The sequence below is a fragment of the Penaeus chinensis genome, chromosome 31 (assembly GCF_019202785.1).
Source record: "Penaeus chinensis breed Huanghai No. 1 chromosome 31, ASM1920278v2, whole genome shotgun sequence".
NCBI classification, from domain to species: Eukaryota; Metazoa; Arthropoda; class Malacostraca; order Decapoda; family Penaeidae; genus Penaeus; species Penaeus chinensis.
The window spans coordinates 20,252,788-20,262,787 of NC_061849.1; the positions used below are offsets into that span (position 1 = coordinate 20,252,788).

At 39.2% G+C, this 10,000-nt stretch overlaps 1 protein-coding gene across 3 annotated transcripts in view; it reads right to left on the reverse strand.

Annotated features, from left to right (window-relative positions):
* Window positions 1-10,000, reverse strand: part of LOC125041634 (RNA-binding motif, single-stranded-interacting protein 1-like) — a 224,677-nt gene that overhangs the window by 156,294 nt on the left and 58,383 nt on the right. The gene's annotated exons all lie outside the window — the stretch shown is intronic.

Consider the following 10,000-nt stretch of genomic DNA (forward strand, 5'->3'; position numbering starts at 1 on the left):
CATATGTATGTTTATGTTTATGTGTATATGTATATATTTGTGTATATATACATATGTATACATATATACATATGTATACATATATACATATGTATACCTATACATATATACATATGTATACATATACATATGTATATATACATACATAATTATACATATATATACATATGTATATATACATACATAATTATACATATATATACATATGTATATATACATACATAATTATACATATATATACATATGTATACTTATCGACTCTAAGGTCAATTTTCCCACTGACATCATCCTCGGGCGCCACGTGAATGAGGCTATTTCACATTCGTGCTACTTCTACCACGAAGCTATGTGGTAACTTCCCCAAACAGCCATGCGCCCTGGTTGTGGTCTTGATGCCTCACCATCCGTGCGCATAAATATACAGACCCACTCCGACACTACGCCAACCCAACCAGTATATCGGTTTCCAGCGTATACTGCGTCAGGCTTCGCCCTTCGGCTTGAGTGTTCCATCACTTCGTAACCCCCCCACCCCCATGCAGATCCAATCCGAACGCGTAGACCCATGTATTATTGGAACTTCGGGTAGAAAGTTTCGGGTGCAATACTTATCCCAAAACATGCCTTATGATAATAAATAATTATCAGTACTTTATGACAGTCCTTCCAGCCCTTTGTTGGGCATGTTTAGTGTTATTATTTCTAATTAATAAGAAACATGAAAAGCTGAGAGGAAACATATACAAATTTCTACAGACCATTATGAACGTTGAAAATAATTGGAATGTTTAAAGCAATCTTTATCCGCGAACTTCGTGGCCTAGACACATCTTGCCTTATGACTCCCCTGTTTAATTAAATGTAGCCATTCGTATTTCTATCACCAGAAACATTATTTTTGTCAGGGAAGAAATAAAAAACACACATCCAGGATCCCAATGTTCACCATATATTCCACAATGAGACAAGCTACTTATGCGTTGCCTGCAATGTGTTTACATCGCTGATACGTGTTCAGCGTTGTGCTACTGTTTCATGAACCTGAACACAATCCTAAATGTTCGGTATCAGGACGGATTAGGGATATGTCCCAACCACAATTTCAGAATGTCAATATCGATTTGGTTATTTTTATAAACATCAGACGTATTTAAAACCAAATCTCATTATTTAAATGGCGTTGGAATCACTAACCTAAACAATATATATGTATTATATATATACATATTTAAAATGGAATCTTTTTAATATCAACAATCCGAAATGCAGTTTTCAACACAACTTATTTTTGCATTTCCTATAATCCATTCTCTTCGGCAACGTCTGCAAAGGTAGTCTGGGTCTTTTGGATTAAAGATAAGTCCGATATGCGAAGCTGAGCCTCGCCCAGGCTATACCAATTAGGAGAGCCCGGCCTGTGTCGACCAATGTCGACTCGCTAACGTGTGTGAGCAGCTAGTGCTGACTCGGCTGAGCTTAGTCCTTACCCGCCGTGGTGCCCAGCAGTAACCTCCGGGTGACAATTGTAACTTTAGAGCGGGAGCCCAGAGGGGTCAGCCTAGCTAAAAAGGTTACCAATTCTAACCCACATTGCAATGGTCCTTGTGCTTGCCCATATATGAAAATAACAGTCTGCCGGGCCTGCAGTGGTGGACAAGGTCATGAGGTCATGTCAAAGTTGTAGCCCCATAGCATTTATTAAGGCCCAGACTTTGGGTCTGATCTGAACATCACAGCAGAGATGACATGATGGTCGCAAATGATTCCAATGGACAAGACAAACAACTTATATTCCGACAACATTTGGCTAATGTTAACGGTTTGGTCTGTAAAAACGCGAATGGCATCTTTTTATGGCAATGAGTATAACTTTAACCATTTTTACAGACCAAACCGTTAACATTAGCCAAATATTGTCGGAATATAAGTTGTTTGTCTTGTCAATCGGAGTCATGTGCGACCATCCTGTCATCCACCCTGTCATCTCTGCTGTGATGTTCAGATCAGACCCAAAGTCTGGGCCTTAATAAATGCTATGGGGCTACAACTTTGACATGACCTCATGACCTTGTCCACCACTGCAGGCCCGGCAGACTTTTATTTTCATACATGGGCAAGCACAAGGACCATTGCTATGTGGGTTAGAATTGGTAACCTTTTTAGCTAGGCTGACCCCTCTGGGGTCCCGGTCTACTTCTCGCGCCTGGGCGGGGCGCGAACCGCCGACCCCACGTTACCACTATAGTAGCCCGGAGGCTCCTTTGGATTGTTTAGCTATCGGTTACATTCATTTGTACATTTTCTTCTTATAGCGCCATGCCTGGGGCTTGGTCTGGGGGACTCTTTCTGAGTAAAAGTACCCATGGTTTTGGAAAGAGAAAAATCACTCCACACTCGTGTAAGGGATGTTACTATACCAGAACCCTAGATAGAAAAAGCGTAGCAGCAATAAATAAAAAGTGTGACGCATGCCTGACCTTGGTGTCTGAAGCCTCACGTTTTGCTCGACATTTTTGCTTCTAACCTAATCTAACGAATATTATGTAAAGTAAATAAGTGTTTTTGCAGACTTCGCTGCACTTTCTAGTGCTTTGCCTACACCTTCAGTGCCTTGATTTTGCAGGTAACACGAGACTACAGTAGGCGTAGTCAGCACCCAACCTCACACCCGCAGCACTTTTCTGCACCAGGATAACTCATGCGGGCTGCGACCCTAGGTAGGGAAGCTCAGTAGTCTGGGACGTCCTACCAACACTTTCTTAGCTATTGCTGCCGGGTTGACAAACTATAATGAAGGATTATCTAGTCCCTTCTGGACAATAGGCACAGGCCCTGGGTTCGAACTTGGTCCGAAACCCAGAATGATTGACTGGCTATCCCTTTTCTTTCTCAAGGAGGAAGGACAATCCATGACACAGCTCGACCTTGAACAATGGAACACCTACTACGTGAACGAGTGTTTGCAATCCCTCTAGAGAATACAAGGTGTTTGACCATCAAATGTGCAAATGAAAATCGTTTTGAACATTAACCCCTTCATTCATCAAGAAGGACCTTGTGAGATGGTAGCCTCCTTGTAAAAGTGCAATGCAACTCCCAGTTTAGTGACTTAATTATAATTAAACTGATGCAAATTCATGATTTGAAAGTTGAAGTAACTGTTGGCCCAAATACCTGTAAAGGAGTAAGTTTTCACTGGGATTTAAGGACAATGGAGAGTGAAATTCTTGAAAATATGAAGGAGCAAAGCATGATACACCTGAACTGCATGAACCAAGAAAGATAGGAATGTGCAAAAAAAAAAAAAAAAAATTTTTACTTCAGCTTCAAGTAAAATTACTGAGTATGTCATGACACTACTGAATGTAATGAGCACACTTTCAAGTCTGCTATCAATCTGGTTCTGCTGTATGCAGCAGCTTCTGGGAGACTGAAATATTAGCATACATAAAAGGGCATAATGTTAGCTACCATGAAGCCTAGCAGAAAGTTGGAGGTTTGACCAGCAAACCCAATACTTCCTATGCTTCAGCAACTACCAATACTCCCAGTGCAAATAGTCAGCTAGTAGCCAATGGATCAAATTAAAGAACTTAAAAATACAATGAAACAAATTACTGCATCAACACAGCAAAAGCAAAATCATAAGGAGGATGATACCAAATCACAATCTGGATCCCATCCAGGTGGCTCCTGCTGGGACTTCATCTGGTTTTTGGTCTGTTTCTTGGAACAGATCATCTACTGGGTGTTTCCCTGGCAGTGAGATGCAGGACATAGAAGAGGAGGCCCATAGATAGTGATGGATAGGAGAAAAAAACCTCCCTCCCAGAAAAAAGAAAATTAAGACCAGCGGAAAAGGCACTTCCAAAATCCATAAAACAATTTAGGCATTAACCAATATACAATGGAATTTTCGAAATGTTAGAACTAAAGTAATCATCTTCTGCTCCCAATATTATAGTTCTCCAATAAACGCATTAAACTAACCTCATGTCTGATGAGGTCGTTTTGCTGATGAACTACCATTTGTGTCAGAAGGATCAAGAGGGTAAGGGGAGAGGCAGAGTCGCCAAAGCTTCCCTCTGACTGAAGTGGAGATTTATTCTACTTTGGAGTTTGTAGCATGGAAAGTAAAAATCTATAACACATATATGACTACGTTTTCAGTTTACTGTCTGCCTAACTATAGGGTAGTTTATGATGAGCATTTTGCTCTTTCGGATAATCTGCAACAAAATAGATTATTCATAGGTGATTTTAATACTCATCATACATTATGGGGTTTCCTCCAGGTGGATGGTAGAGGTGAGCAAGTAGTTAAGCTGACTTGTGATTCTTATTTCTCCTTCTGAACGATGGTAGTGAACATTAATACCAGTACTTTGAGCTTTCTTGACTTATCTCTGGTATCTTCAACAATGGCAGCCAAGTGCCTGTAGCACACCATTGACATTGACATTGGGAAGTGATCCCTTTCTTATTTGTATCATATATTCATGTGATACAACAACAAGAACACCTTCAGCATCTAAATTTAACGTGAAAAGAGCTATCCATTCCTAAGACTTCAACAAATAGTGTTAAGCATAGAGTTCCATGGTGGACACCAGATTGCCACAGGGCACTGTGTGAATGCAATAGGGCCTACAGGCTTTCCAAAAACAACATCAATAATGAAAAATTCTGCAATTACAAACAAGCAAGAGCTAGGGCTCAAAGAACAACTAGACAAGGTGGAGTTTTGTCTCTAGAGACACCTTGGATTACAATAAAGATCTATCAATGGATGAGCTTGTCTGAGCCCTAGAAGCCTGTAGAGGAATGTCCCAAGGCCCTGATGAGATTCAATGAGATGATAAAGCATCTTAATCATGATGCCATGATTAAGTTGCGAGAAGCATCAATGAAATTTGGAACTTGGCCTACCTCAGTCCCATACTGAAAGGAGGGGAATCCCAAATCTGCCATCACCTATTGCCCAACTGTATTGACAAGTTGCTTAAGCAAGGACATGGAACAAATTGATAACAGTAGGCTGTTGCATTTTATAAATTCCAGTAATTTATTAGTTTATAGGCAGTGTAGCTTCTGAAAGGGATGCTAACCTTTTGATCACCTAGTAAAACTGGACAGTCACATTCAAGAGGCAATTGCCAAAATGGACTTTTTAACTTCAGTATTCTTAGACATGGAAAAAGCCTACAACATGACATGTCGATATGGCCTACTCAGAAAATTTTATGCTTTGGGATTATGTGGAGAATTGTTTTATTTAAAATTTAATTTCAGACAGCACTTTGTCAAACAGTTTTCTGACAATGTCATATTTTCAGACTTTTTTGTCCAAGCAAACGGGGCCCCACAAGGAAGTGTCTTATCACCAACATTATTTCTGTGTATGATTAATGACATCTTACCAGCTCCCCCTCAAAATCTGAAATACTCACTGTACACAGATGATTGTGCATAATGGCATTCTAACAGCAATGCAGAATTCTAGGCAAAACACATACAATGGCACTGGATATGATTCATAAGTGGGGCCTCCAGTGGGGTTTTATATTTTTCATAAGAAAAAGTATTTTTTTTCACATAGATCAAAGCTGAACATTAGACTAACTCTAGACAATCACCCAATACCCATTCAAAATCCTGCTAGATTTTTTAGTCTATTCTCTGATCGTAGACTCACTTGGAAAGACCACATTGGCAAATTAAAGAGCATTAAATTTGTCAAAGTGCACTTCTGGTAATAAATGGGGAGCTGATAGAAAGCCTTTACTAATGATATATAAAGCCCTAATAAGATTTAAAGTAGGTTATGGGTCAACTGAGTATGATTTGGCAATGAACTCAATTTTGAAAGGTTTGGATGTTGTGTAGAATGCTTGTTTGCATGTGACTTGGAGTCCTGAAGTTTACTCGGATCAGGTGTCTTGAGGTGGAGTCAGGAGTACTTCCTCTCCCACTTAGACACAGCCAGTTACACTGACTTATGCTGCCATCCTAATGGCAATTGAGGCATTAGGCCCTTTGCCACACAACTCCATGACCTCATCGAGAATGTTGATATAGATCTTTCTATCGTCAATCCCCGTGTTCATTCGAATATATCGCCACGAGAAACCCTCCTTTTTTCTGTTATGGAAGCCTAGCTTCCATCAGCAATGGTCATGGCACCAGAGGTGGAGGTACGCCAGAGGTTAAGAGCTCATTATTAAACATCTCCCTTTTTTTCATTTATATACCAACAGCTCCAAGACTGGAAGGTGTGGGAGTAGGTGCATGGTCAATTGAATGTGAAATGCAGTTCAGGCTACCAAATCATACATCGATCTTTCTTGCTCACCTTTTTGTTATTGATAATGAACTTCTGGGTAATATCATTTGTAAGCTACATAGTGCCAACAAATCAATCAGGCCACTCTGTTACTGATGGCAATGAGCAAGCTGACAAATTAGCCAAGCCAACTGGTGATCTGAATCTTAGCATAGTCTGTACAGATCTTAGGTGTTTTGTGTCCCTTATAAAAGCAAAAATCCATCTCTTGTAGCAGTGAGTAGACCAGCATGCAAATTAACAAAAAAAATCAAACCAATAATAGAACCATGGGATACAAACCACAAGTTAGAAGGGAGGAGGTGGTGTTGGCCCGTCTTAGGGTCAACACCATTAGATTAACCCACCTCACTCTCTATGTTGAGAAAAACTTTCCTCCATAGTGCCCACAATGCAACACCAACCTCACAGTAAACTCATTCTAACAATATGTCAACAATTCAATAAGAGAGTAAATCTAAAAATCTAAAATCTAAAAAATTTCCAAATAAAGAATAAAGAATTTTCCACATCTACTATCAGATGATCAAAGAATCATCAGTAATCATTTCCTAATGGAGACAAAACTTTATGACCTTATTCAGATTGAAATAAAATATAGGATTCATTGGCTTAATGATCTTAGCTGGCTGTGTTAATATGGCTATATGCCACTGGCCAAGAAAAACAACAACGCAGCAAGGAATTGAAAACCACACAATTCCATGACATTGAGAAAGTAGGTATAGATTTCTCTACCATCAATACCCTGGTTCAGTCAAATATAGAACCATGGAAAACCCCAAATTTTACCATCATGGAAGCCTGGCATCCATCAGATAAGGTCATGGCACCAGAGGAGGAGGTACACCAGATTTTCAAAGAGATCCTTATTGAACATCCTTTTTTTTCACATATACACCAACAGCTCCAAGACAGATGAGAGTGTGGGAGCGGGTGTATGGTCAACTAAATGTAGACTCATTTCAGAATGTAGAATGTTATTGCTACTGATAAAGCTATAGATTTTACACTATTGGCAACCCATAAGAGAATAGTATATTTTCAGATTCATCAAGTTTACTTAATGAATCATTAGAAACTACTAAAAATGAACTGCTGGGTAATATCATTTGCTAGTTACATAGAGCCAATAATTCAATCAAGCTAATATAGGTACAAGGCCAGTCTGGGATCCAGGGCAATGAGCAGGCTGACAAATTTGCCGATCAACTGGTGATCTGGACATTGGCATAGTCTATACAGATCTCTGGTGTTTAGTTTCCTTTATAAAAGCAAAAATGCATCTGGGTTCAAAATGAGTGGGCCAACCTGAAAATCCAATATAAACACAAAACAACAAAAGAAATGTGGGATGCACCTCACAGGAAAAACAGATGAGAGGAGGTGGTGTTGACCTAACTCAGGCTCAATGTCACACAACTTACCCACCTCACTCCTTATATTGAAAAAAAAAAATTCTCCAGTGCCCCCATTGCACACTATACCTATCAATTACACATCTTTTAATAACCTGCTGTATGGTGATAACAGTCAACTAATAAACTATTTCAGATTCAAAACCTCGAATTCACTCTATTGAATCCATTATCAGATGATGAAAGAATCATCAGTAAAGTAATCACTTTTCTAAAAGAGACAACACTTTATGACCTTACCAAGATTGAAACAATGAATAGGATCATTGGCTTAATAACCTTGGTCAACCAAAGCAAAAAGAAAAAAGGAAGGGGGGAAAACACTTTGGTCTTCACTTCCGTCCTGACTGCGGTCCTGCACACTGTCCCTGTTCTCTGGGAAAATATCTGTGCTCTCATGGATTTACCTCACTTCAGGCCAGTTATTTTTTTATGGTTGTGTGCATGAGACAACTGGTCTCTTTTGGTGTGTGACATGATGTATTACTATTTGCAGGCTATATTCTCATTGGTAAAGTCTCAAAGAAGTACTCAGTGAATTCATCCCCTAGGATAAACACTACTTGAGGATCCGTACCTCCAGTGTTGCCATTAATTTTCCTAAGGTCCAAGTCAATAAGAAAACACTGCTTGATGATCTGTCCCTCCAGTGTCGATATCAGTTTTCATAGAAATAAGTCACATTAGGGGAACACTGCTTGAGGATCCATACCTACCACTGATTTTCATGTTATCACTTAATCATCTTTCCTCTCAGCTTGACAATCCATACCTCACTATCATTTTTTTTTTTTTTTTTTTTTTTTTTTTTTTTTTTTTTTTTTTTTTTTTTTTTAACCAAAGAATTGGCTTGAACCCTGCTTGACAATGTCAAAGTTTAAGCAGTCATCGCGATCTGTCTGTTCCTTCAAACTATTTATTGTACTATTTCTGGTACTCTTCAATGCATTTAAACAAGTGTTTCCACCAAGAGTTTAACAGCACCTTGGTTAAAACACTTACAGAGTTGTCATGCCAACTTAGGGATAATTACATGTTTACATGTTTTCCTAAGTGTATCTGGTGTTGGTTTTACCTTTGCTTCACTCCTATGATAAATTGGTGATGAATGCATCGTTATCTATTTCCATGACTGAAACCACCTGTAGAAATCCCTTGTGAGTGCAACTTCCTCCCCAATAAACATTGTATTATCTTAGCACTTTTACTCAGTCCCAACCTGAAAATTAATGTTGTGTGCTAAAAACCCAAAATCTCAGACTCTGGTCTCTGTGTGTGTGTGTGTGTGTGTGTGTGTGTGTGTGTGTGTGTGTGTGTGTGTGTGTGTGTGTGTGTGTGTGTGTGTGTGTGTGTGTGTGTGTGCATATATATAAATATAAATATATATATATATACATATATATATAGACACATATATATGTATTTATGTATATATGTATTTATGTATGTTATATATTTAAATATACATGTATATAAAAAAATATATATACATATGTATTTACGTATGTATATATTTATATATATACATACACATATATACATATGTATTTACATATGTATATATATATTTATATATATACATACACATATATATATGTATGCATGTATATGTGTATCTCTATATGGGGCAGCGTCGATGGGGGTGGCAGAGGTGGCATCCACCTAGAGGGACTGCCCGAGGTTAGACCTCAGGCAGGCTGTCAGGGTGGGGGCTTGGAGCATTCATTCCTTGCGACAGGACGATCGGTTACCACTACTGTCAAGGGAACTGAAACATCTGAGAGTTGAGGTGGCTGCTCTCGTGGAGGTGACAAGACCTGGCAGTGGCACAATTAGTGTGGGTGGCTACACTTATTTCTGGTCAGGTCGCAGTGATGGCCACCATCTCCAGCAGACTTCAACCCTCAGTAGTAGAGGTCACTCCAGTCAATGAGCATATAATGATGTTAAGACTGAAGCTTACATTTGGCTTCATTCTCTTATTGTTGTGTACGCTCCTACAGATGTGTATAACCTTGATGTGAGAGAGATGTTTTACACCAAACTTGCATCTGTGACAGAAAGATGAGTGCCGTCGTGAGTTCAAACATTGGCTGCTTGCAGCTTACATCAACCTCAAGATGTTGGATACTCTGGGAGATCCTGAGACTAATAGGAATTCCAACAAGGATTATTGGATTAATAGCAAACCTGTATACAGGAACTGAAAGTGCTGTGAAGTGTGGGTGGGGCCTGTCGA